The sequence below is a fragment of the Brachyhypopomus gauderio genome, chromosome 18 (genome assembly GCF_052324685.1).
Source record: "Brachyhypopomus gauderio isolate BG-103 chromosome 18, BGAUD_0.2, whole genome shotgun sequence".
Lineage (NCBI taxonomy): Eukaryota > Metazoa > Chordata > Actinopteri > Gymnotiformes > Hypopomidae > Brachyhypopomus > Brachyhypopomus gauderio.
Window position 1 is genome coordinate 6795911 of NC_135228.1, and position 23229 is coordinate 6819139.

The following is a 23229-nucleotide window of genomic DNA, read 5'->3' on the forward strand; positions in this document are numbered from 1 at the left end:
TAATGTTTTCCTGAAAGGCTATGGAAGAGCAGAAGTGAGAAGGCCTCAGTGGCCTTGAGGAGAATAGAATGGGCCTATTCAGTGTAAGCTGCAAAACAAGCAGTTTGAGATAAGGAGATGGACGGCTAGAGAGGAGCAGGGGGGTCTCTAAGGAAGAGTAGCAAAGGTGGGGGCAGATATCGAAACTTAGAAATGAGGTATGAAAGGGAGGACATCGCCCAGCACGAGGACTTTTTGCTTGGACGCTGCTGAGATCCACTTGGGTTAGGTAGAGTTCTAGGCAACTAGTACCAGAGAGTTTGTACCACGTATACTTTGACTATATTGTATTCAATTATATTCCATATAAATTAATCTAAAAGAACTTTTGGTGTTAAGACTTTGCTTGGGTAATTCAGTCAAAACCAATCGGTTCATCGGGGCAGTGTTGGGGCCTATCTGGGTCAAGAAAAAATATCCCAACAAATGGTAGCAGAGGATGGTTTTGACTGGAGTCGAATTCTGCAATTAGGACGAGAGAGGAGGTCAATCCGTCCGTGAGGTGACTGAACTAAGCCGCGCGGCCTGTTGAAAAGGTAAGGAGCCATTCTCTCCTATTGACTGATGTATCATAGGCTAAATTAAAGTTCAGTCACTGAATGGTCGAGGCGAAATACTCTCTGTAAATTTAGTGTTATAATTGTATACGTGTTACAAACTCGATATATATAGACAGGAGGATTGCCCTACGACTCAAAGTCGGGAGGAGGACGCCCTGTAACTGCAGTAAACGGTTAAAGAGCAGGTAGCCCATCGGTCTTAAAAGGACGGTGGAGGACGCGCTCAGAGAAAGTAGGCAGCCCACGTTCTAAAAAGAACCTTGGTTCTAAAAGAGAACGGTGGAGGACGTGCCCAGAGAAAGAGCAGGTAGCCCACGTTCTAAAAAGAACTTTGGTTCTAAAAAAAGAACGGTGGATGACGCGCTCAGGTGACGAGTAGGTAGCCCACGTTCTGGAAAAAAAAGGGAACTATTGTTCTAAAAAAAAAAAAAAAAGAACGGTGAAGGACGCGCTCGGTCACGGTTAAATGAATGAGTAGGTAGCCTGGGATTCCAAGAATAATAGATTCAGAGAAATCCTGGAGGACACGCTCAGCCAGTTTTGGGGCCCCAGTGTGTTTTGTTAAAATTGCGTGTGTGATTGGTGAAATTACAGCTGTATCTGTGTATGCGTGTTTGCAAATTTGCAGTGTTGGTTTGAATTCCATGTATCGTGTGGTTATATGTTGAATAAAGACCGGTATAGATTGTTGTTTGAGCATACGTGCTATAATAAAAGTTGTGAGCCCTTCATTGGGGGACTTATAAACCCACGCCCATAAATCCCTGAGCCATTATGCGAGGACGTTTGAACCCCTGAGTAAATTGCATGAGCTCCCAAGAAAGACGTTCATCATTGTGTACACAAGCACAAGAGAAACATTTCATAAGAGGTTAAAGTGTAAAACAAAAATTATTGTATTATTTTCATGCATGAAATTATAATTTGGTTTGTGACACTGATTTAAGTGCTGGAAGTGAAACTCGCGTGAGCTGTGTTGAGCTGAAGTTGTTTGGAGTGTGGAGATATCAACTTGTGTCTGTCCGCCCTTGGGGTGTGCGCTGGTGAATTAAAGCGCTTGCGAACACGACGATAAAATGATAAAGTTTACTGAATTGATTCTGGGGTATTAAAGCGCTAGTGAGTATAACGAAAAAGTGATAAAATTTACTGAATCGAATTGAAGCAAAAGTGAATTGGGTGTAGTTTGAAAAATTGGAGTTACATCATGGATAATATTAAAGGTTTGGAGGATTATTTAGTTGATACTATGGAGAAGCGCGCTGTGCCGAAAGTGAGATCGGACACAGTGGTGGATGTTAAAAGGTGTTTTGAGAAAATGCGATCCGAAGGGTTGTGGCCAGACCCGGACGATCGCGGTATATATAAGGTGGATTGGGAACATATTGAGAAGCACTGGGTTACACAAATCAATAAAGAAAAAAATTAGATTAGAAACTAGTGAAGTTTTGACAAAATAGAAGTGTAAAAACCAACTGGAAAAAGCAGAAACTTATGTCATATGTAAGAACATTCAGAAAAAAATTATCTAAACACTAACTCCAAAGAAAAGTCTGAGACCAAAAAGGTAGATTCTCCTCGGCCCCATCCCTAGATAGAAAAAACGTGCAATCGCAGTGCTCATCAGTGTCCGCGTGTAGCGCCGATGGCGCCTTTGTGGGAGAGAGATTAATAGTAGTGTTTGTGTGTAGTGGGTTTGATAGACGTGCGTGTGAGAAAGATGTATGCATGTTTGTGTGCGTGTCTGTGTGAGTGAGTATCGGAGAAAGATGTACAATATGCATGTGTGTGTCTGTGTGGAGTAGGTATGAGAGAGATGTATGCATGTGCGAGTGCGTGCGTGGGGGACAGAGACACTCACTGTCTCACTGACTGGAGAATCCTTGTTCAAGGCGAGAACATTGTTTTATCATGAACTGGTCGATTTTGAGGTATTAGGCTATTTTGATTCTGTAACATGAATTATTTCAAACTGTTGGAAAGAAAATATCCAAATAAAAAATTTAGGTGTTTATTTATCTAAACTTTGTCTGGATGCGCCTGTAGATTTTTTCTAAATTCATGAAAAGTTAGCATCATTACGGAGCATGAACCACAGCTACCGTTATCTATACCCTGTCATGGGTATCATTGTAAAGCTCTCTTTCTTGAAATCGTGAAAGAAAAGAGGGTGATTTAAACGCAAGCTTGGCATATCATTGTCTGGTGTCGATTTCTGAGAACGTGATTCGATAAGATGGGTCACGTGGTCACATGCGCTTACATTTCCTGGTTCAGCTTTACAGTATCTTTATAATATAAAAATGCCGAAAGTATTACTTTTAACAGCATCACAGAAAAGACAACAACTGTCACTTGCGAGAAGATGTAAGGGAAAACTTGAAAAAAACAATTAGATAATGAAATGCTTTCACGCAGCGCATCGATGCGTAAGCTGTCCCTAAGGTATAACTAGAGAAGATGTGGCATTTGAAGTGAACATGTGGATGATGATCTTAGCACACGAGTTAGGGTTGGGACATACAGGTTTACAAAAATAACACAGGTATAGGACAGGGTTGAGATAGAGACAAGAAGCTGATCCACAGACTAATAAAGTGCCCTGACTTTCAATTTGTTGTCAGTTTTACTTTTACACTACAGATTTTTATTTAGTGACAGAATGGACAAAACATTAAGTTTAATAAAAATTACGAATAAGAGTGAATGAATACAATGTTTTATGCAGGGGCGATTTTAGGATCTGGTCTTTAGGGGTGCCCAGCCCCCAGTGCTCACAGAGGCACAATACCACAGTATTGCGCAGGTGCAGAGCAAGTTTTTTTGCATAATATAATATTCAATCAATCAATCAAATTTTATTTATATAGCGCTTTTTACAACAGTTGTTGTCACAAAGCAGCTTTACAAGTGCCGAGTCCTAGCCCCCAGTGAGCAAGCCAAAGGCGACAGTGGCAAGGAAAAACTCCCTAGTTTTTTGCATGAGGAAGAAACCTTGAGAGGAACCAAGACTCAGGGGGGGAACCCATCCTCCTCTGGCCGACACCGATCACCATGACAACAACAACAATATAGACAGAATGTAGACAGAATGTAAAAGATGCAATAATGTCAATTTAGACCGAAAAATATGTAATAATGTCCATCATGGTGTAGGCATCCGGTTAGGCAGGAGGTGGCCGGCCAGGATGGATCGCTTGTCTCTCCTCATCTCATTATTCCTCAAGCAGGCGGGCAGCCATGTGGAGAAATGAAACAGGGAAAATTAGCTCTGTATGAGGACATATACAGGACAGGTAAAATTATAAACATTTCTGGAGTGTGGCAGCAACTCCAGCACTAAGTTAAATTATTACAGCCTAGCTAAAAAAAGGCAGAACCAGAAGGTAACATAGGCTTGGGGGCATTCTGAGACAATGGCATCCGTCCACTGCACTGTCAACAAACTTGAGTGACCACGAGCAGTGACAGGATGACAGCACCAGTACCCCAGTCTACCATAAAACCCTTCGTCTATGAACCCCTGGATCTGTACCTTTATCTAAGGGGGATATTAATTATCAAACGCTAGACTAAATAAGTGGGTTTTCAACCTAGATTTAAAGATTGTGACTGTGTCAGAGTCCCGGACACATTTAGGAAGATTATTCCAAAGCTGGGGGGCCTTATAAGAAAAGGCTCTTCCCCCTGCTGTTACCTTGTTAATTTGTGGAACTAATAACAGACCAGCACCCTGTGATCTTAGTTGACGTGGGGGTTCATAGTAGGAAATAAGTTCCTGGAGGTATTCAGGAGCAAGCCCGTGTAGTGCTTTATATGCTAATAATAGAATTTTAAAATCAATACGAAATTTAACTGGGAGCCAATGCAGGGCTGATAGGACTGGTCTAATATGCTGAAATTTTCTAGTTCTGGTCAGAACTCTAGCTGCGGCATTTTGAACTACTTGAAGTTTATTTAGATTCCTATTTGAACATCCTGACAGTAGTGAATTGCAGTAGTCTAGTCTAGAGCTAACAAATGCGTGCACCAATTTTTCTGCATCATCCTGTGATAATGCATTTCTTAATTTGGCAATGTTGCGGAGATGTAGAAAAGCTATCCTAGTAGTATTATCTATATATTTATCAAATGATAGGTCGGAGTCGAGTATGACGCCTAGGTTTTTGGCTACTGTGCCAGGTGTAATGGGATAGTCTGCAAGATTAAGCATTAAATTTGGAATTTTCTGTCTTGCGGCCTTAGGGCCCACAAGGAGAACTTCTGTTTTGTCCTCATTTAATTGTAGGAAGTTTAGAGACATCCAGCATTTAATATCTCTTACACAGGCCTCAATTTTTCCTAAACTGAGTTTGTCATCGGGTTTGGCTGATATGTAAAGTTGAGTGTCATCCGCATAGCAGTGAAAATTGACACCATGTTTGTTTATAACTGTGCCCAATGGTAGCATATATAATGTAAATAATAGTGGTCCTAAGATGGAGCATTGCGGGACCCCATATTTAACCATTGTACGTTTGGATGAAATATTATTGAGCTCTACAAACTGATAGCGATTTGTTAAGTAAGACTGAAACCATGAAAGGGCTGTGCCTGAGACTCCAACCCAGCGTTCTAACCTTTCTAGCAAGATCCTATGATCAATTGTGTCGAAAGCTGCACTAAGATCAAGAAGCACTAACAGTGATACATAGCCTTGATCTGATGCAAGGAGGAGATCATTTGTTACTTTAACTAATGCTGTTTCAGTACTGTGATGGGGCCTAAAACCAGATTGGAACTTTTCAAATGTGTTATTCCTATGCAGATATAGGCATAATTGCTGGGCAACAGCTTTTTCTATGATCTTAGATATAAATGATGTGTTTGAAATGGGTCTATAATTAGATAGCACAGTCGGATCAAGATTTGGTTTCTTGATCAGAGGTTTGATAATTGCTAATTTACATGATTTGGGCATGTGACCTATTGTAATGGATGAGTTAACTATAGTTAGAAGAGGTTCAGTTACAGCTGGTAATACCTCTTTTAATAACTTTGAGGGAACTGAGTCTAATGTGCAGGTAGTACAATTTAAGGAAGAAATTATTTTCTCTAATTCTGATTTTGGGAGTGGATGAAAAGCATCAAGTTTTTCTCCCGGTATGTAATTTAAATCAATATCAACCAAACCAGATGACATACCAGTTGTATTGCTAATAAAGGGTTTTATATTTTGTCTAATATTCTCTATTTTATTATCAAAGAAATCTATAAATACATTACTAGTGAGGTTTACTGGAATCTGAGGTTCTGTTCACATATTTTCGGTTCACATATTTTAAAATGTGTTGATCCAGGGGGTGCTGAGCAACCTCACGGTGGTGCTCTAGCACCACTAAAAATACCCTAGCCTCGCCCCTGGTTTTATGAATAAAAGTTTTAAACACATACCTATTTTATGTTATGTAAAAGTAAAAAAGAAATGCACCAGTTAAACCTGAGGAGATGAACAGGTAGTGATATCCTAAACATTTAATTTTATTGGTAAATCAGACCCTCCAGAAAGTCGCGATGTTGCGATTTGCAACTTCAACGCAACTTCAAGCAAACCCCGCGAATTCAGGGCGGTGTTGCAACTTCAGCCAATCACCGCAACTTTCCCGCACATTTGACCAATCACTGATGTCGTCTTGATGTGACGTCGACAAACTCCCGCCTTACTTCCGTATATACATTCAAGAGGAGCAGACTGAAAGCAGCATAAGCGACGAAAATAACGGCAAAAAGATCGGGAAAAGCAGTATCCTGGTACACTACATGAAAGCGGGGATACACTGTCCAGATCCGACCCGCGAATTGATTATCTATGCCCCCCTGGATGATATTTAATTACTATTAGAACCGGCCCGCAGGCCACAGCCGCCCGATGGTGTTTTGCACGCACAAACACTACATTCCCCACAATGCAACGGTAGCCCGCGAAGTCACTGCAGCGCACGCAAGCGGCGAGGGTATGAGATAAAGTTTAAAAGTTTAAACTAGTGTTGCCACCTTTCCCGGTTTTCCCGGGACTGTCCCGGTTTTTCGTCTTTTTAATATTCGGTCCCGGCAAAAAAAACTAGGTTAGTTCAAACCATGATTCAGACTGTTTCTGCACACTTTAAATCTGTTTTTTTCTCGCTGTGTCCATTTTAAACCCCTCCGGTAACGTTTTACGTTAAGTTTACGTTCGCCACGCCGCGCTCAACAACTTACGTTCGCCGCCCACCCCGCTCAACAGATTACACTCGCTCAGTATGACAGTGTCCTTGTTTTTTGTCAGACCTAGGTGGCAACCCTACTTTAAACTGAGATAAAGTTTAAAGTCAGAGATAAAGTTTATTTATCTCTGATCCATATCTATGAGTTACTAGTTCGCTCTGGCGCCAACCACTGACGATCGATCTCGATATAATACTTAATTTGTCTCCATTTTACAGGCCGCCCGGTAACAACTTACGTTCGCTAACCCCGCCACCCCCTCCAGGTTCAAATCTCACTTCAAGCGATCTTGAAAAGTTGGCAACCCTGAATAAATAGGTAAATAGATCATTAAAATGGACTACTAAATAGAGAAAATTATACAACATTTACTCCCTATTGTAATGTACTCACAAAAAAGCAAAAACACACCGCAACTTCCATCGCAATTTTTTTGAAAAACACCCGCAACATCAAACATTTTAGCCCGCAACAATCACAAAAAAGGCCCGCGAAATCCTGGTGGGACTGGTAAATGCAGGGTTGAGGCAGTAGCAGGTATGGCCATTTCTACCTTTAGTGAATATGATTGTGCCATGCTGACTAGTATGGAGAGGTTGTGGCTGCAAAGCACAATCTTACTGTCAATGTAATGAAGCTGATATGATCAGAGTATCAAAAGCAGAGGCCGTCACATCTACCACATCTGCCAGCGTGAAACATAAATGCAATCCTGAGCACAGTGTGTGCGCTGTGTTTCCGTTCTATTGAAGTTAAAATTAGTCATTACATAGTTCTGTTTTGCTGTTGTTTGTCTTTCTATCGTTGGGGATGATCTATATCACTGCTGATAACTATGATTAGATTTTGAGTAAGTAAACAATGGTTTCCAATACAAATCCATTAAATTTCAAAATGTATATCTTTATGTAGTTAGTATGTATATATGTAGTTTCACGGTGATTGCTATTGGATAAAATTTTTAACCTATTCACCTGTAGAGTCTTGCCTTAAGTGTGATTTGGACCATCCAAACCGGAGAGTTTGTGTGAGAGTTTTGTTTGCTGATGATTGATGTATTTTTGTGTGGTTTGACCCAATACTGTCTGATTTATGTCAAGTTAAACACAGAGGCAAATTGTAAAAAAGCCAATTCTGATTGAGAGAAATTAACATGGGAGCTAATGGGGCAGCTTTCTGTGTTTAGTGACAAACAAATGCTCATAACTTTAAAACTGATTGATCAAATTATTAGATATCTCTATAATCGACTCCAAAAACAGATAGCACACCTGTCAGATTGGAGACCCCAGAAACACAGTTGGAACAGAGTGTACATTAAGCGGTTTGGGTTGAATTAATTGAAAAATTTGGAGAAGAATAATAATAATAAGAAGTATGAGGAATAACAATATAGTGCTTTTCAAGCACTATAAATACATAACATTAATAGTTAAAATTAGCCATACACTCTGAACCGTCAGAACACATACTTAAATGATGTTAGATCCATGCAGACACTATGTCAGGGCTGGTCCCAGGGCGGCCCCTCCGGTTGCCACCAGGAGGAGCCCGCGAGTCAGACCTCAGACAAATCAGCGGTAATGGCTTTCACCTGTCATCCCGTCTTTATAAGGATGACAGACGCAGTGCCTCACCGCTGAGTTGTCTGCTTCATGTCGTCAACCTCACGCCATTTCCCTGTTGTCTCTGCTCGGTGTCTCGCCACCCTGCCTCTCATTCGTTTCAGTTGTTTTGTTTGTATCCCTGTCCATTCGAGTTCTTACCTCCTGCGCCACTCCCTGGCCTCTCTCAAGTTTTCCTCCCGCTGTTATTCTTCCGGTCCGTTTGGTTTTGGTTTTGGGAAGGGTTTTTTGTTCCTCGCGGCGTTTGCCAGCTAGCCAGCTACCTTCCCTGGCGTCCTTGTTTTTTCCTTTTGGTTTTCTGTGTGTTCGCCACGCGTTGAGTTATTTCCGCGATTGTTCTCTGTTTTCCCCCGTTTCTCGCGTTGAGTATTCCGCGATTGTTTTCTGTTTTCCCCCGTTACACGCGTCGAGTTTCTCCGCGATTACTTTCAGTTTCACCCTCTACGTCAGCACTGAATACCCAGCGCGCCGAGTCTTTGTTCCCTCGCGCTCGTGCGATTATTCAGTGTATGGACGAGGCGCTTGGGTTCGCCATCATAAAACAACCACGGGAGATTCCGTCCCCTACATCTCCCGTTCTGACAGAACAACTCAGCCTAATCATGAACCCAGCCGAGTCTCACGACATAGAGCGAATGAAACTCGCATTAACCGTACAAGGGCAGGCTATAGGCAAACAAGATCAAATGCTGCAACACGTACTAGAACAGCTACAAAACGTTACGGTGGCCCTGCAGAACGTTAGCCAACCCCCAGCTGCTCCTGTCAGTCCGCCGCTGGCTGTGCCCTCAGCCACGCCTGCTCACTATGAGCCTGCTCTGCCTTCACCTGCACGTTTTGCAGGCGGATCCGGTGAATGTCGTGGTTTTTTGTTGCAATGTGCCCTGATATTTGAACAGCAGCCACTAAGGTTTCCCACAGAGAAAGCCAAGGTAGCCTACGTCCTCACATTGCTCTCTGGCAAGGCTTTGGCCTGGGCTACGCCAGTATGGGAGAACCAACCCGACGTGTGCTCGAGTTTCGAACGGTTCTCCTAAGCCTTGAGGAGCACGTTCTACCACCCTGCATCCGGTGGCCAAGCAGGGTCAAGGCTGTTGAAATTACGCCAGGGCAAGAGTACAGTGGCCGAGCACTCCATTGAATTCCGTACTTTGGCCGCGGAGAGCGGTTGGGAGGCCCAAGCCCTTACAGCGGCTTATCTAGAAGGGTTAGATGAGGGTCTCAAAGATGAGCTAGCCCTCCGGGACCTACCCACTGATCTGGATGCGTTTATTGAGCTTACGGTCAGGCTCGACAACAGGTTACGTGAGCGTAGAACCAGACGTTGCTCCCAGACTGGATTCTCCGTCACCGCTCAGGCTAGCTCCCTCACATCCAAGGCAGATTGGGTTAGCGAGGCCCCTAGGGAGCAACCTATGCAGATAGGGCACACTCGCCTGTCAAGAGAGGAGAGGCAGGCACGCATACAAGAGGGCCAGTGTTTATACTGCGGTAAAGGGAGCCACAGACGCGACAGCTGCCCCGACCTACAAGGCAAAAGGGCAGACCCGCCGATAGCTGGGGAGACTCCGGCGGGTCTCTCTGGTACTCCTCACTCCGAGGCCCTAACCCTCCACGTCACCCTCTCGTGGCGTGGAGGTCCTGAACACAGGCTCCTTGTGCTAGTTGACTCGGGGGCAGCCGGCAATTTCATTGATGCCTCCTTAGCGGCTTCTCTCGGGATCCCACTCGTTACCCTCGATACGCCCCTCACTGTGGCCGCTGTCGACGGAAGGGCCCTTATGTCAGGGAGTGTGAGCAGCCAGACTATCCCCCTTGACATGAGAATAGGGGGACACAGCGAACACATAACACTGTACGTTATCAGTGCCCCTAAGTTAGGCCTTATTCTCGGTCTGCCCTGGCTCCAGCGCCACAACCCAGACATCGACTGGCTGCATCTGTCGGTCAAACAGTGGGGCCCCCTGTGTAGGACTACCTGTCTGGTGACCGCTAGTCCTACAGTCGGCAAAGGCCCTGCCGAACAGCTAGACCTTACTCCCGTTCCTGCTGAGTACCACGACTTGCAAGAGGTCTTCAGCAAACAAAAAGCTGGGTTCTTGCCCCCACACAGACCCTTTGACATCGCTATCGACCTCTTACCTGGTACGAGTCCTCCCAGGGGTCGTCTGTTTTCTCTTGCTCTGCCTGAACGCAAGGCCATGGATGAGTACATCCAGGAGTCCTTAGCTGCAGGGCTCATACGGCCATCTACCTCTCCCGCGGGTGCGGGATTTTTCTTTGTGGGGAAAAAGGATGGAGGTTTACGGCCGTGCATAGACTACCGGGGGCTCAACAAGATCACCGTCAAAGACAGGCACCCTTTGCCCCTCATGCCATCGGCCTTCGAAGCACTGCAGCAGGCTACCGTGTTCACCAAGCTGGACTTGCGCAGTGCTTACAACCTCATTAGAGTGCGTAAGGGTGACGAATGGAAGACGGCTTTTATTACCCCTTCGGGTCACTACGAGTACCTAGTGATGCCGTTTGGGCTCATGAATGCCCCAGCCGTCTTCCAAAGGTACATCAACGGGGTGCTAAGGGAGACCTTGGACCGCTATGCGTTTATATACCTGGACGACATACTAATATACAGCCAGTCGCTCAGGGAACACGTCGGGCACGTCAGGAGGATTCTCCAGTTGTTGCTGGAGAACCACCTGTATGTTAAATTGGAGATATCGTTGTTTCACATGGAAGAGGTCTCGTTCCTTGGTTTCCGTGTTTCCAAGGGCAAATTGGCCATGGAACCGGCTAAAACCAGAGCGGTGGCCTCCTGGCCGGTGCCCACGTCGGTCAGGCAGGTTCAGCGCTTCTTGGGGTTTGCCAACTTCTACCGCCGGTTCATCAAGGATTACGGTTCTGTGGCAGCCCCCCTATCTGCGCTCACCAGCAAGACCCTTAGGGGTTTCAATTGGACCCCTCAGGCCCAGGCCGTGTTCGACGACCTCAAAGGAAGGTTTGTTTCTGCCCCCGTGCTTCGTATGCCGGATCCCGACCTCCCCTTTGTTGTGGAGGTCGATGCCTCTGAAGTAGGAGTGGGGGCCATCCTGTCCCAACGGTCGGGGAGCCCTCCTAAACTCCACCCCTGCGCCTTCTACTCCCACCGTCTTACTCCGCCCGAGCGCAACTACGACGTGGGCGATAAGGAGCTCCTGGCTGTCAAATTGGCCCTTGAGGAGTGGAGGCATTGGCTGGAGGGTGCCAAACACCCTTTTGTGGTCTGGACAGACCACAAGAACTTGGCATACCTCCAGCAGGCCAAACGGCTTAATCCTAGGCAGGCAAGGTGGTCGCTCTTCTTTGAGCGGTTCGAGTTCACCTTGTCGTATCGGCCCGGGTCCAAGAACACTAAGCCCGATGCCCTCTCTCGCATATGGGAACCGCCCTCTGTTCCCTCAGGCCCAGGGACTGTGATTCCCCCTGCCAAGATCGTAGCTCCTGTCCAGTGGGACATTGAGGCCACCGTTAAACGGGCCTTGACAAGGGATCCAGATCCTGGGGGAGGGCCAGCGGGGCGGCTCTACGTTCCGGCCCGGGTGCGTGGGCAGGTCATGAAGTGGGCTCATGCCTCACCATTTGCTGCCCACTGTTGTGATTTTCATCTTAATCCCTTCATAGTTTGTTTACATTACAGTATAGAATCAACAGCTTATCATAATTTATATATTTTGACAAGTCAAAGTATTAATCAAATCTCTAATAATAATCACTATATGTTTTGCTTACATTATATTATTGATCAAGTTGTTTATTAGTAAGAATGTCGGTATAAGCGCTTGTGTGCCTTCCAATACTCTATGCGTTTGCAGTAGGCTAAAATGGGATATGTGTAAGAGGAGGCTCACTGTGACCTTATGTGGTAAGGCCAGGTAGTAAGACCTCGCTTCCAGAATAGAGACAGCTGTAGGTTAAACTATGGAATGTGCAGTTCCTATGTTTAGGAAGGAAAGCATATATAATGGTGAAAGAGAGCAGACAGCTTCAGAGCTGCACATGGGGTGACATGATTAGGTAATGTGAGCTCTCCAGAGATCTCTGTATTAAATTAATTAATAGGCCTATGTATATTTTTTAATAAAAGGCTAAAGACAAGACTGGTAATGTTTTCTTTTGCAATCAACGAACACGCTGCGCTAAGGTAAGAAGGTTAAGCGCAACATTTTGGTGAGCCCCGACGTGATTGCAAAATAATTTGGAACTTTTTTCTTTTCATCTAATGACTGACAGTTTGACCGTGCCGGCACAACAATAGTGGTAAAGCAGAACCTGTTGAAACAAATCTGCAAAATTTGAATTGCAACTAAATTGTGGTGAACTGACAGTACTTGGATGATTCTAAATTAAATCCAGTCTTGTCTGAAAAGGTAAAAGTATAAGTATACTATGGAAAATGGGTTTGAGTCCCATAAAGGTGATTTTAGGGTTCGAGTCCCTACCGGCAAAATGAAAGCTAACAAGTTTTTGTGTAATAATGAAAACTAACAAGTTTTTATTTAAGGTTTATTCCGTGGTGTGGCGGCCGATCCGTTCTTTTGACGAGAGGAACGAGACCTACGCAAGTTCGAGTCTTGCGAGCTGGGTATTGATATTAACCTTTGGATCTTGAGGAGTCCATAAATTAATATTATTTCGATAAAGCAAAAAGCCGGATAATGCACCTGAATTGATTGAGGATGGTAAAACCTCACGGTGTCAGAACGGAACTCTCGTTCTATATTTAGAACTTCCGGGTGAGTATCTGTTTTTATCAACGTATGTAACTGGTGAGGAAAATGCAAGTTTTATAAATGGTTTTAAGTAGAATTAATGTTGGTTTTAAGGGTATGGAATACCTTAGTGGAACAGATGAGTGTGACTAGTAAAGTGATTTATACTATTGAAGAATATCATAAGCAGTGTGATATTTGAAGGGCTGGCTGTTATGTGACAGTATGGGTGACCAACACAGAATCGTGTGTCATCAGATGTAATTAATTATAAAACATTAGAGTCTCGTATGTCATATGTGACCCATCCCTCATTCGTATTTAATTTATTCAGGTTTCCCCTTTGGTTTGGTCCTGCATATATTTAGTATCAGCTGTACCTTGTGTCTTTGGCGATTACGTTGAGTATTCATTTGCATAGTAAGTAAGGCGTGCTGTGGGTCATGTATAATTAAGTCTATTGCATCTGTTTCTGTTCCATGCATTGTTTGCATATTGTATACAAGTTCTCCTTGTGTCTGGTCGGTAAAGCTTAGTGATCGTGCGTGGATATTTTCTCGTCCTGAGATTACTTGTGTTTTACTTCCGAGTTAAATTTCTAAATTTTGCACCCTCCCCTAGTCTCAGACTATACTTTGTAGGTTCATATATTGTCATTGTTTGAGTGTTGAATATGTTTCAGGCCAACCCATAGTCTAAAACTATACTTTAGGGATCATAAAACAACTCCGGTTGTTAATAAGTTAGTGTGTCGCTTATTGTGTTGAATAAGTTGGGTTCGCTATGCTGACGGTCTTTTTTATACTTTAAATGGTTGCTGGGTTTGTTCTGTTAATGTCAGTTGTTTCTCTGTATCCCATATATATATCGGCTATAGCCTAAGCTATCGGTTCAATTTCTTCCTTCGTTGTTTAACAAATAGCGTAGTACGTGCTTTGTCTGAGGTGTTCTAGTTTTGATTGTAAGTGGGTGTATTTAATTTCCTCATAATTTCTTATATCTTAACGCTAGGTTATGTCATTTAGTATTGAAATCAGGGTTGTTTGTACACAGTATGGGTTTTGTCCCTCCTCTGTATTTAGTAACTAAGTAATCAATCTTAGTTGAACGTCTAGAGAAATGCCTCAGCGCGCGCACCTGTTGCGTAGGGACAGTGCCTAGACAAGCAGACAAGCGAGCAAAAAAGTAAAATTTCATTCGTGTATTTGCCTCCGCCTCTTAACCGAGAATTGTTACATCATCGCAAAATAGACCAACTGGCTAAAGTGCACACGTTTAACTCGTAAAATTATCAAACACGGAGAAGATTTAGCTCTGTGACACATGTACAAATACTGTTTGGGGGTTGTTCATAATCAACTAGAAGGAGTTGGGTCTACACAGCAGATATTCAGGAAGATACACCACAGCCACCGTATGAGTTAAACTCGGTAATGCCCACTAACTAAGTTATCCAGGAATTAATGTAAAAACAGGAATCGTACAAATAGATAAAAACCGACGACGTGGAGTTTAAAACGCGCGAGTTACCCTTGACATTGAATATTGGTATTTAAGGCTAAAAAAGGGAACGCATGCCGTGGGGTGAAGTGTAAACTGCGTTTTAAAAGAGACTTGGATGGAGTAGTTATAAATAGCACACACACAGCGAAGTGACTTGAGTGAGGTAGACATGTCAGTGAATCGGTGAGGTATTTGGATAGCTAAAACTGGACAAGCTGACAGTAGCTAGAGAGCTTGGCTCTGGGACACTTAGAGGAGTGGTGGTAATTATAATAATAATAAAAATAAATACTTTAAATCGTTTACACTGTGGGCCTTGAAAATATAATCCAGGAAAGTAGCTTTTTGAATAATAATCAATGTTTCTATGTTTTTCTAATTTTGGAATAGGTCTGTATGTTGTCAGTTTAATATGAGAAACCTGATGCCAGTTAAAGTGACTAGGAAATGTTTAATAATAATAATAATAATAATAATAATACTTTGTATTGGTATAGCACCTTTCAAACATACATGTAACTCAAAGTGTTTTATAAAATAGACAAAAAGTAAAATGTTAAAGGAAATTAAAGATAAAAGAAATCAAACATAATAAAAGAATGTAATAGAGTGACAAATTATAAAATAATATTGCAATAAAGAAAGTAAGATGGCAATTAGAATAAAGTTGGAGTTTCTTAATTAAAAGCAGATCTAAACAGGAAGGTGTTGAGACTCTTCTTGAAGCTGGGCAGAGATAAAATGTCTCTGAGCAAGCTGTTGCACTCTAAAAGATCTCAGAGCACAGGGGATCTGCCCCAGAGACCTCAATATGTCCCCTAAGTGTATTATTTTATGCAGTAGTATCAACAGTATGGGTTTAACCTAAATTTTAGAAGAAGGGGTTTTGGGAAGGGGCAAGGAAGGTCACAGTGATCCTGGCAACTTCGTTGTGGCAGGTGGGGTGGATGCTTTCTCTTTGTGTTCAGGAGAGTCATTGGGCGAAAGAGAGTCCCCACAGAACCGTAGGATGAAGGAGGGCCAGAGGTCAGAGGTCCAGCTCCAAACCCTTCTGCAGTACCAGGGCAATGGCGGGGCCCTGATGAGAACTTGGACAGCAAAGCTACGGCAAACTCTATGTTGTCCCTCACTGGCGGTACTCAAAGACCATCATTTCTGGCTGGAGAATATCAAAGTCTGCACAGAACTGTTCAAATGACTGTACAATGTGGCCAGCAGGCCACTAAACACAGGTTCCTGAGATCAAAGACTGTACCTGTTAACCTGTGGAAGAGACATTACAAATGCACTGTTCACAGACAGCAGACACCTGATGCACCTGAAGTCCACAGACTGGCCTCCACGGTTGCTATCTACAGGGGTTTCCTGAAGCCTCACTCATGAGCCGCGAGGGGCGTCCACTCCCAGTTCATTTCCTGGAAGCCAGATCACTTTGATTGAACCTTTGTCCTGCCACCCGACCCAGTTTATGTTATTTTGTCTTATGACATAGGAGGGGATCCAATTCATGGGAGGAATTTGAAGAACAGCTACAGGATCAGGTAAACTAGGTTACTGGGGCCTGAGGGGCGGCAACCCTGCAAAGCTGAGACATGCGCAACAGTGCTGGTAGATAATGGGAGATTCAGCCACTCCACACATCTAATTATCTTCACACCCTGGTCACATGGGTAAGGAGTAGGTAAGCATGATAGGAAACCAGTACAACAAGGCATCGGTAACAACTAACTTTCTGAGTGTGAGCTAATTTAAATCTTGTAATAACTAGTGTATTAAAATAACTTCATTTGACTAGTATTTTCTATCACAAAGAAAGACTTATTTTATTTTAAATTTAATTTATGAAAGTTTAATTTAATTTATTAAACAAAAACAGACATTGGCATAGGCTGTGGACTTAGCAAATTACTGATTAAAACTTATTACTCTTTTTAGAAGTTTCTGAAATACATTCCTGAATGATATTTCAGTAAAGGGGGAGACAACACCATGCACACAGCATAAATCAGAGGTTGTACGTACAGAGTGACAAGATAACAAAAGGGGGTAAGCTTAGAGACAGAGGCAAATAGGAGCACATTAGATGGTTTGCAAGGCAGACCACAGGACTTAGAGCTATGTAAAGTACAGGAAAATTGACCCCAGAGAAAAAATTTAAGAAATAGAGTACTTAAATAAAATTTTATTATTAAAATAAAATAGCATTGCTGAGTAAATATGGTAAGAAATAAGGAACTCTGGAAAGGACCAAATGGGAAACTAATTATATAGAATCTATTGATCAAACCAGTGTTAACTGAGGCACACAGGGTAGCATGTGGGTAGAAATAAATTAAGAAAATTTTGGTTAACTGATGGCACCTATACTGACGTAATAGCAGACTGGACAGAGGAATGTGATATTTGAAATATGCATAACAGCTGTCATGCTTTAAGGAAAGGTCTAAGCAGGCTCCCTGGACCAAAGGAGCTAAGATAGGATATGATAATTCTTCATTAATCACTCAGTGGGGAAATTTGCATTGTTACAGCAGCAGAGAATTGTGTAAGGAAATACACATATGTGAGGTTCTGTACAAAATGCAATGAAAATAGGAGATGAAGTTCAGATTGGCTACATGGGTATGGTAATACCAATATGAGGACTAAGGAATTTGTTAGTGGCTGAGGATAAATTCTCAGGTTGGGTAGAAGCATTTCCACCAGGGCAGATGACTCGAGGTCAGTCTGCAGAATGTTGATAAAATTACTGGATACTGCACCATTGTATACTAAATTAAGTATGCTCAGATAATGATATGCACTTTACTAGCTAGGAGCTAAAATTTGTGGAACAAAATTTGGGTTTGAGACACAAATGTGGGTTGGTTTATCATTCTCAATCTCAGGCTAAAATGGAGATTATAAATGGTAAGTATAATGGTAAAGGTAAAGGAAAAGGTATGTGCACAAAGGTATTTATATGGTTGGCCAGAAGATCTTCAGTGAATTTTGTTGCAGGATTCACTTCGTTTGAGCTCATGACAGTGAGAAGTTTTCGGGGGTCCCCCAATGCGCTTGCGAAACCTGACAGGTACACTCGGGGTCGTACAAGGAAGGTTACAGTGAACTAAAAAAAGTAATTTGTGAAGCTTATTCTGTCCAGGTACAAGGAGAGGAGTCAGAACCAACGGACCTGTCACCAAATGGGTCCTGCTTAAGGTCATCAAAAGAAAGTGGTCAGAGCCCAGGTGGACCAGTCCATTCAAGGTCACTAAAGAGAACATCACACTCTGTCCGATTGAAGGGCAAAGGAGAAACGTGGTACCACCTCAGCCGGTGCTGAGCATCAGAACCAGCGCGCAGAGATACGGAGCTCTCAAACGACAGGTCAAAATAACACCTGAGAGCGGAGGTACATCCAGGTAGTCCACCCTGACCTCCTTCGTGGGATAAGAAGATAATCTTGCCTCCAACAGGGCAGAAGAATAGATGATGCTGCAGTAAATGTTTTGTGATGTATTTGGATGTTCAGTAATATTGTCTAATGTTGTTTTACAGGCCTTGTGTAACATTGTTTTTTGTCTATATGTTTTTGTATTATCATTGAAAGTAGTAGCATTGTGATTGTTAGTATTTAACAACATGTTAAAGGACCTTACAGGGGACTGCCCCCTGTGCATATGGATCCATGGTGGGTCAAGGCCAATATTGTTGTAATAGTAGCTGCATAACTGAGATCCCTTGGAGAGTTTCACATAAAGCTTTAGGAGTTGATAATCATACTACCGGCCGGCTGGGACGGCCATTTAGCAATAATAAAGTTCAAAGGTAAGCATTATTTTTCAGAGAGACGCACATCCTACCAAGAACCTAGTTATTCTATCAATAGAATTGGGATGTTTTCATCTGGAGTACTAGCACATCTCTAGTATAGGTTGTGTACCGTATATCTAGTAATAGGAGTGGGCCAATTGGGTTAAGACCCCTTAGGCCTAATTAGGATAAACATAGTATGGTTTAGACCTGCCCCAACACTGGGACCATCACTGGAAAATACGTCAGAAATTAAGATATAAGGCATTCATGGATCAGATTATACTAAATGGACACGACAGCAGATAATTGAATTGACTGTCTTATTATGTCTGTGTTAACTTCTGTGGGAATACTTTTGACTTATGATTACAGGTAAATGTTGTATTCCAATGTAGAAGAAGCTTAGTGGGAAGCTTAATCAGCAGTAAGATTGAGAAGCAGGAACCACAAAGATGTTTGGGTATGATGTCATAGTTGGAGTCAGAAGATGAAAAGGTAGTTTTGGATTAACTTAAAGTTTGATCTATTTAGAGATCAAAAAGGGGGAATTGTTGTGATTTTCATCTTAATCCCTTCATAGTTTGTTTACATTACAGTATAGAATCAACAGCTTATCATAATTTATATATTTTGACAAGTCAAAGTATTAATCAAATCTCTAATATTAATCACTATATGTTTTGCTTACATTATATTATTGATCAAGTTGTTTATTAGTAAGAATGTCGGTATAAGCGCTTGTGTGCCTTCCAATACTCTATGCGTTTGCAGTAGGCTAAAATGGGATATGTGTAAGAGGAGGCTCACTGTGACCTTATGTGGTAAGGCCAGGTAGTAAGACCTCGCTTCCAGAATAGAGACAGCTGTAGGTTAAACTATGGAATGTGCAGTTCCTATGTTTAGGAAGGAAAGCATATATGGTGAAAGAGAGCAGACAGCTTCAGAGCTGCACATGGGGTGACATGATTAGGTAATGTGAGCTCTCCAGAGATCTCTGTATTAAATTAATTAATAGGCCTATGTATATTTTTTAATAAAAGGCTAAAGACAAGACTGGTAATGTTTTCTTTTGCAATCAACGAACACGCTGCGCTAAGGTAAGAAGGTTAAGCGCAACACCACCCAGGTGCTCGGCGCACCCTTGAACTACTCAAGCGTAGTTTTTGGTGGCCCAACATGGACCGATCTGTTGGCAGTTTTGTGGCTACTTGCGCGGTGTGCGCTCAGGGAAAGACCCCTCATACCAAGCCCACAGGGCTGCTCCACCCGCTTCCGGTTCCTTCTCGTCCATGGTCGCACATCTCCATGGACTTCGTGACCGGGTTGCCCCCTTCTCGGGGCAACACGGCTATACTGGTCATTGTGGACCGCTTTTATAGCAAGTTTATAGCACTGCCTAAGCTCCCCTCTGCTCGCCAAACGGCCTCCGTCTTCCTGCAACACATTGTGCGTGCTCACGGCTTCCCTGTGGACGTGGTTTCCGACCGTGGGCCACAGTTCACGAGCCGTTTTTGGGGCGCTTTTCTTAAACTCCTGGGTGCCAGGGCCAGCCTCTCCTCTGGGTTTCACCCCCAGAGCAACGGCCAGACGGAGCGGGTGAATCAGGATCTTGAGCAGACGCTCCGATGCCTGGCCTCCTCCAATCCAGCCTCCTGGTCCGACCAGCTCATGTGGGCAGAGTACGCCCACAACACCCTCTGGCACTCGTCCTTGGGCATGTCGCCCTTCGAGTGCCTTTACGGCTATGCTCCGCCCATGTTCGCTGATCAGGAGGGGGATGTGGCGGTGCCTAACGCCAGAGCCCTGGTTCGCCGCTGCAGGTCCACCTGCAGGCCTGCTTAGGGCCTCGGCTGGCCACAAGCGCTGTGCTGACAGGCATCGCCTTCCGGCCTTGTCTTTTCGTCCTGGACAACGGGTGTGGCTGTCGTCCAGGGACCTGCCGGTTCGTGGTGGGACCAGGAAGCTGGCACCACGCTTTCTGGGCCCCTTTAAGGTTGAGCGGCGGGTCAATCCGGTGTCTTACCGCCTGTCCCTTCCTTCGTCCCTCCGGGTGCACCCTGTGTTCCACGCCTCGCAGCTTCGGCCGGTTCTGTGCCGCCTTCCCCGCGCTGCAACGCCGCCTGCCCCCCGTACGGTCGGTGGGGGTCCGGCCTACACCGTCCGCCGGTTGTTGGACGTCCGTCAGGTTCGGGGCCGGGAGCAATTCTTGGTTGATTGGCAGGGGTGCGGACCGGCTGACCGCTCCTGGGTTCCGGCCAGCCGGGTCCTGGACCAGACCCTGATCCGGAACTTTCGCCGGGACAGGGCTGTCGCCCTGGGCCCGCAGGGTCTCGGGCCTAGAGGGGGGGGCTCTGTCAGGGCTGGTCCCAGGGCGGCCCCTCCGGTTGCCACCAGGAGGAGCCCGCGAGTCAGACCTCAGACAAATCAGCGGTAATGGCTTTCACCTGTCATCCCGTCTTTATAAGGATGACAGACGCAGTGCCTCACCGCTGAGTTGTCTGCTTCATGTCGTCAACCTCACGCCATTTCCCTGTTGTCTCTGCTCGGTGTCTCGCCACCCTGCCTCTCATTCGTTTCAGTTGTTTTGTTTGTATCCCTGTCCATTCGAGTTGTTACCTCCTGCGCCACTCCCTGGCCTCTCTCAAGTTTTCCTCCCGCTGTTATTCTTCCTGTCCGTTTGGTTTTGGATTTGGGAAGGGTTTTTTGTTCCTCGCGGCGTTTGCCAGCTAGCCAGCTACCTTCCCTGGCGTCCTTGTTTTTTCCTTTTGGTTTTCTGTGTGTTCGCCACGCGTTGAGTTATTTCCGCGATTGTTCTCTGTTTTCCCCCGTTTCTCGCGTTGAGTATTCCGCGATTGTTTTCTGTTTTCCCCCGTTACACGCGTCGAGTTTCTCCGCGATTACTTTCAGTTTCACCCTCTACGTCAGCACTGAATACCCAGCGCGCCGAGTCTTTGTTCCCTCGCGCTCGTGCGATTATTCAGTGTACGGACGAGGCGCTTGGGTTCGCCATCATAAAACAACCGCGGGAGATTCCGTCCCCTACATCTCCCGTTCTGACACACTATAGCACAGTCTGTGTGTGACGTACTGCTTGCACTGATAAGTAACTAACTGTAACCATATTAAAGATATTTTTCTGCAAGACTGAAGTCTTCTGAGCAGTAGCAGAGTTGGATATAATACTGCTTATCCATTTCTATGCACCCAAGGTTGAATCCCAGGGAAACTGATAACTGCTCCTGGGAAGCAGCATCCTTAGTTTTTCTATACACACTTTGATTAGAAAGAATCTGGACTGAGAGAGACAGTTCAGAGTTACTAAATGAAGTGTAAGCTTCACATCAAAATTAACATTTATAGTTCTATATTTTGTAACTCTCTTGCTATCAAATAAATAATGATTCATAAATTATAAGACCTCAACTTGCATGACATCAATTCCACAACAGTGGTATGTGATGTGGAGAAAGCCATAAGGCAAGAAGAAGATGAGTTAATGAAAGATGAGTTACTCAAGCTGTTAAAAGAGAAATAATTAAAAGCCCAATAAATCAGAGACAGTCAATATTGTCATTGACAAAGCCCACAACAGTATCTGAAATTATGTCCTTATTAGGCCTGACAGGCTACTGGCGTAGCTATATACCTAACTATAGTGATTTGGCTCACAGTCTTAGGAAACTAACAGTGTCTAAGGGTTTGGGTAACGGGAAAGTGGAGCTGGACTGGACGGTTGAGGCAGAGCGGGATTTAATAACTTTGAAACAAGCACTTGATAGCACAACTGAATTAGCTGAACCAGATTACACCAAAACAATTAACCTCAATGTTTCTGTAAGAGACAAAATTGTCTCTTACAGTAAAAGGGGGAGGGTGAAGAAAGCAGGAAAATTTTTTCATAGTTCAAAGCTGGATCAACCAGTAATAGGAACAGGACCATGCACAGCATACATGGCAGGACTCACCACAGCAATAGAGAAAACAACACACTTGGTAATGTGTCATTCACTAATAATCAGCACCAATCACGGAGTAATGGCGTTCATAAATTCACAAGCCTTTTCTTTATCAAGAGCACAACAGAATAAGATAAAAGCCATATTCACACAGCCACACATCACATACAATACTGAGTCAAAATTAGTGAATCTGACTGATAACATTGAAGTAGCAGAGGATAGGACATCACATGACTGTGCTGACGCCACAGAAAGACACATTCAGCTCAGACCAGAACTGCACAAGGTCAGAATTACTAAACCAGGAGCATGGGAACTCTGTTCAGATGGGAGTTGTTGGAGACAAGGTAACGAACTGAAGGCCTCTTACGCTGTGGTACAAGCATGTGGAGGAGAGTGGGAGGAGGTGGAATCAGGAGAGATTCCACAACCAGCCTCAGCTCTACTGGCAGAAATGGTTGCACTAGACCAAACTGGCTAAAGCATGCGCAAAGGGGACATGGACTATGTACAGGCACTACCACTAGTGCTGATTTCCATGAGAGCGACCCCATGGGAGAATACAATCTCTCCATGCATCCCTGTCCCGATAGTAGTATTTAGATGCCACACCATGTATGTAAATACACAACAATTGCAAATACAGAGCTATTTTTGTAGTGAACTTTTTGTAATATACTTAATATTTCAAGATTTTAATTACTGTTATTACTTGTCACAGTTTTCGTTCTTTCGTTCATTTTCGTTAAGGATT

The 23229-nt window shown here is 43.9% G+C and overlaps 1 protein-coding gene across 1 annotated transcript in view; it reads right to left on the minus strand.

Annotated features, from left to right (window-relative positions):
- The window catches only part of LOC143481909 (uncharacterized), a 68168-nt gene that overhangs the window by 37814 nt on the left and 7125 nt on the right, over positions 1-23229 (minus strand). The window lies entirely within an intron of this gene.